This window comes from Halyomorpha halys, unplaced genomic scaffold, assembly GCF_000696795.3.
Source record: "Halyomorpha halys isolate HHAL.00 unplaced genomic scaffold, Hhal_1.1 Scaffold224.1, whole genome shotgun sequence".
NCBI lineage: Eukaryota > Metazoa > Arthropoda > Insecta > Hemiptera > Pentatomidae > Halyomorpha > Halyomorpha halys.
This window is the reverse complement of record NW_027111010.1, coordinates 819,232-824,706: the sequence shown is the minus strand read 5'-3', so window position 1 is coordinate 824,706 and position 5,475 is coordinate 819,232. Positions and strand designations below refer to the sequence as shown.

At 36.4% G+C, this 5,475-nt stretch overlaps 1 long non-coding RNA gene across 1 annotated transcript in view; it reads left to right on the top strand.

The window, feature by feature from the left end:
• Nucleotides 1–248: 248 nt before the first annotated feature.
• The window catches only part of LOC106679858 (uncharacterized), a 17,147-nt gene continuing 11,920 nt past the window's right edge, over nucleotides 249–5,475 (top strand). Inside the window, exon 1 of the long non-coding RNA XR_010843875.1 lies at nucleotides 249–364. This is a non-coding gene — a long non-coding RNA (uncharacterized lncRNA). The remainder of the gene's footprint in view (nucleotides 365–5,475) is intronic.

Genomic DNA, 5,475 nt, shown 5'->3' with positions numbered 1-5,475 from the left:
ATTGGCATCGAACCTTCGGGTTAGCTTAGCCTTTTTTATTATTATTATATGATTTTATAATTTTATATAATAATGACTAGGCATCACCTTATTTAAAACTAAATTTTAAAAATAATGTAGATGAATTTTAGTACCTCTTTCTTTATTCGACCAAGATAACTTTAAAATGTTTGATCATTCCTCTATTTTGTAATATTCTCTGTAATAATATATTAAAATATGTTTTATAATTCTAAATGAATTCTTAAGAATTATTATCTGCGGTGCAGAATTCTGGATTAACTCATGCTAGTAATGTGAAGAGAGACGTACTTGAAGCTAATTGGATTGTCCCCGAACATTTTGAAGGAGAAATCCACTTCATGTGAGTACAGTTAACAATTTTGCAGTTTTATAATAAGTTTTTTTATTATTTCTGTGTCTTGCAATAGTTTCAATGATATTTATGAGCCATATTGAACGTAGTTTTAAGAAATCCAATGCTCAAAATATTAGAAGGCGGAAAGTGTGTAACTTAAAAAATATATGTGATCACCATACATGTATGTATTTATCATGTTTATACATTAACTATTTAAATTTAAGCCAGGAAAAATTGACTTAGATATAATGCAATAAGAACTAATTCGATTGAAATTAGGTATATTATTTTTTAACAAAAACATTTTATTAATTCTTAAAACTAAATTTCTTCATCAAATGTATATAAATGTAATTTTAGTCTAAACTTTATTCATCTTCACCCCTACCTCGAGGATTACGTTACATTAATTCCCTCTCGAACCCGATTATCTCTGCTGGGCCATCAACGTCTTCAAACAATTTCCTAAATGTGTTTTCGTCATTGTCATTTCCATAGCCTCGTTTTGAGGAATCAACTATTTAACCTAATGGTTTTAACTATCTTATTTTACCTCCCTCATGATTATCTGTCATTTCCTAACAGTAATTTTCAAAGAAATACGTAATATATTAAAATATTTTTTAGGAATTAAAATCGAAAAGCCAATTTTAAGAGCATCTAAGTTTTTTTTTTTTTTACTTTGAAAGATTATAAAGCTTATAATATAATGTGCTTACAAACGTAGTATCATAGCCAAAAGTATCTTATGTTTAATATTAAAATATTTGTTATTTTGGGCAATTTTTTTTTTAACTATCTATTACGTAAGATATTGCTTGATTAGTGGTGTCAACATTTTCATGAACAAATAATATATATATTGATAGACCTACCATGACGAGGATATGAGATAGTCGGAATTTGCCATATTATCATATTTCTATTAATTAATTAATTGAAGAGGTACTGATGATGATTGGAATATATGTGAATACGAATCAATTATATTTTCAAATGTTTGCTTGTAAGTTGCTTTACCCGTCACAACCCACCTTAGAAATTAATTCTAGCAAATTTATATCTATATTACACAAAAAGTACTTGAAATATCATTTATCACTAAGCCTTCCGTCCTTATAATTTAGCAAGTGAAGCCGCAGGATTTAGCAATTTCAAAAACATGGAAGACTGTTTCAATTTATTTACTACTCCAACAAATAGTAATGTACAAAATTCTCCAATACACCTGCAAATGGAGTTGATCGAGATTCAAGAAAACACACTCCTAAAATCTAAATTTGAAGACGTGGTGCTGTTCGATTTCTACAAAAAATACCTCCAAGAAGACTATTTTCCGCAGCTTAGAAAATTCGCAAGAAGATTGATTCTGCGTTTGGCAGTACTTATAAATGCGAACAGTTCTTTTGAAAGTTACTAAATCAAACCATCGTACAAGTTTGATTGGCGATAATTTGGATAATTCTTTACGTCTTTGTATCAGTGGAAATAATCTAAACATCAATGGATTAGTTATCCAAATTCAAGCTCAGGTGTCTCATTGATTTCGGTTTTGCTATTTAACTTTCGTAGTTTGTAATAATTCCAAATTTAACGATTTAATTATAACGTTGTACCTATTTTTTTTTTCATTTAAGTTTGTTATTTTAATAAATTGTATTATAATAATAATGTCGCATTATTTCATGTCTGACGTCAATCGTTAAAAATTATGAACAGTACTTTTAAAGTGTAAACACTACTTTTAAACGCGAGCTGCGAAAGTATTTGCACATTAACGTTTGGCCCACAACATGTCAAACGTTGCCCATAGCAAAGATAGCTTCTTGCTAAGTTCTACAATTATTAAGTGAGGTTATATTTTGGTGGATTAGAGATGGGAAGTTGAATTATTTTAAATGGGCTAATTCCCAATGGTGCACTACTTGTGGTAAATCGGTTCTTCTTTTTTCGAAGGAGTTTTCGATGGATTATTTTTATCTCATTCCTAATAAGGGATGTATAATATAGTTTATATATATAAGCCCTTAACTTATATATATTTATATAAGTTACGGTCTGAGTCAGGTAACTGAGGGGATCAGCTGATCGAATATATATAAAGAGATGTTCCTAATAAAATAAAGCCAGTATTTTACCGCTATTGCCCACAACTGTGTGGCAGATTGTAATATCTATCAATAAATAAATCTATCTATCTATAGTATTTTACCGCAGTCCAAGCGTGTTAGATCTTATTTCTTCTTCTCTTTTTTAACTTTTGCTTTCACCGATACTTAAGTGGTGCCGAAACCCGGGAACTTTAAATACCGGATTAATTTTTTTTTAAGAAAAAAACTTTTAAGAAGAATTTTTTTGTTATTACTGCTTTATCATCGTCAATTTTGTTCACTCTCTCTTTTTATTTTTGTAAATAATGGCTGCTAATGGCAGCGGGATCGATAGACAAGCGGTTTTTAACTTGGAAGCTTTGAATCAAAACGTTGTCCAGAACGCACCTCCTACAGAGGGGAATCCCCCACCCCCAGAGTTTCCTCCACTACCAGTATCTCTTGCATAATCACACGCAACAACACTAGAGTGGATCAAAGTACGCACTATAACTGCCCAAGACTTGAGGAAAGCCGTTTCTGACCTCGAACGGTTCACCGGGGAAACAGGCGAACTCGGCCACTTCATAAAAGGAGGTGACCGACTGATAAGCCGAATTGAAGCAAAATCAATCGAAAACCTACTCGATAATGAAGATGCGGAGGCGTTAAAAACAGGTTAATAATATTAAGGGAAATGGAGAATTAATTTGGGGGTAAAATGTACAAATATCATCGACAAAGAAAAACCGAGGCCGCACGGGTCGGAGCGATCAATCAGGCTGAGGACTAGAGACAGAGACTTAAGAGAGAATATGAAGATATTTTTTTTTAAAGAAGGAGACATGCTCGAGGCAACCGGGAATACAGTCCATGAGATCTTACTAAACGAAGATAAGGTTACATATGTTAAAGAGAGGAAATACCCGCAGGCGCTACGTCACCACAGCTTCACAGAGCTTCAAAGTTTAAAACACCAGGAAATAATTATTGATAGTGCATCCCCATACAATAGTCTATTGTGGGCGGTTAAAAAGAAGAGCGGGCCAGGTGAAACTACTGAAAAGTACAGAGTAGCGACAGATTATAGGAAGCTGAACGAGAATACCATAGACGAAAAATATCCGATTCCCAGATTTGAAGATATTTTGGATAGGCTGAGCGGGGCGACGGTATTCAGCACATTGGACTTGAAGGCCATATACCATCAAAATGCACCGTAAGGATCAACATAAAACGACATTTACATTCGAGATAGCACACTATGAATTTACAAGGATGCCATTTGGTCTCAAAAATGCTCCCATAACCTTTCAGTGCCTGATGGATGAATTTTTAAGGGGAATTGACGAATCTGTATGTCAGATTTATATGGACGATCTCCTATCGTCAGTAAGAACGAGGAAGAACAAGTGCAACATTTACACAGTGTATTTAAAATAATTAGGAAATTTGGGCCCGAACTATCGGGAGAGAAATCATTGTTGGGGAAGGAACAAATACATTTTTTGGGACACACGATTTCGAGGGAGGGAGTTAAATCCGACGCTAATAAAGTAGCAGCTATAAGGAAGATGGCGGTGCCTAGAGATGTGAAAGGAGTTTTGAGATTGATGGGAGCTTTTAATTACGACAGGAGATTTGTACCAGAAATGGGGTATTACCTCGTCCCACTCAACAACTTACTCAAGAAAGGCAGAAAGGTGATCATGACACCGATGGTGGAAGATAATATCAGACGATGCATGGAGAAGCTGCTGCAGAGGCTAGTGCTTGCATTTCCGGACTTCACTCGGCAATTCAATATCACTACAGAAGCCAGTGAGTACGCACTGAGAGCGGTGTAGTCTCATGAGAGTGAAGAAGGAGAACGCCCTGTGGCGTACGCTAGTAGGCGCCTAACAGAGACGGAAATAAGATACTGTGCGGTGGAAGAGCTCTTGGGAATAGTATGGGCTGTTGACCATTTTAGACCTTATGTGTTTGACAGAAGGTTTAGGGTACACACTGACCACAGGCCTCTGCAATGGGTGGGAAAGTTGAGTTGTCTACTGACTGCCGACGTGTGTAGAGTGTGTTAAAGGTTTCTAAGTGTTTTGAAAGTGATTGTAGAGATATTTTTGAGAACAGGAGTGTGCCAAAACGTTGGTACAGAAGTGTTTTGTTGCTGAGTGAAATTAGAACAAATTCCACCGATCAGTTTTTACGTAATTAAGGAAAGAGTGAGAAACCACGAGGTGGTTTTCACCCCGCGTAACATTAAAAAAGTCATCGTATCTAATCGTGCAGTAGACGATCGTAAAGAGCACGAAAAGCTGAAAAAAAAACGAATACCTACACGACCCCATTCGGCGCACCGTACGGTAAGATATAGATTTTTAAAGTTTAAAAGTTAAATTGTTTGTTGGAGTGAGGTGCCTGGAGTGGCTAGTGGTTAGAGTGGTGTCGCGCCGTCCACCTTGCCCTAGAGGGGAAGGTCTACACTCAAGGTAAGCTTAAATATTTCTTCTAGAGCCATATCATGGCCGGAAATGAAGAATGAAGTATGACAATCCCGGAGACTTTAACGGTGGGTGGAGTAAGAAGTGGGCCTTCTATGGACTTGTCGGTGACTTTAACGCCCGACAAAGAAAGTAGGTGGCCATCGAAAGAGAATATAATGGTCGAGAAGGACGTGGATGGACCCTCAATGTCCCGATGACAGATGCAAGTGTGGGGAGCTGAATGAGCCCACAGAGCCCCAAGGAAAAGCGGAAAAAGTGGGATAGAGTTGACGATTCCTCCTTTTCGGAAGACAGTCCCTCGGAGAGAGTCAGGACCCTAGCTGACGGGATCAGGAGGTACCTGACTAACACTAAAGTCAGCCTTAAGAATCAGGAGCATATTAATCAGAAAATTGGGGAAATAATGGATATTGTGGTAGGACTAGAGGCCAAATGGTTATCCCTAGTACTAAAGGTACAGTTGACAAAGGAGCTAGGGAAGAAGGAAGGATTTCCGAGAGAGCGCTCGTTTGTAGAAATT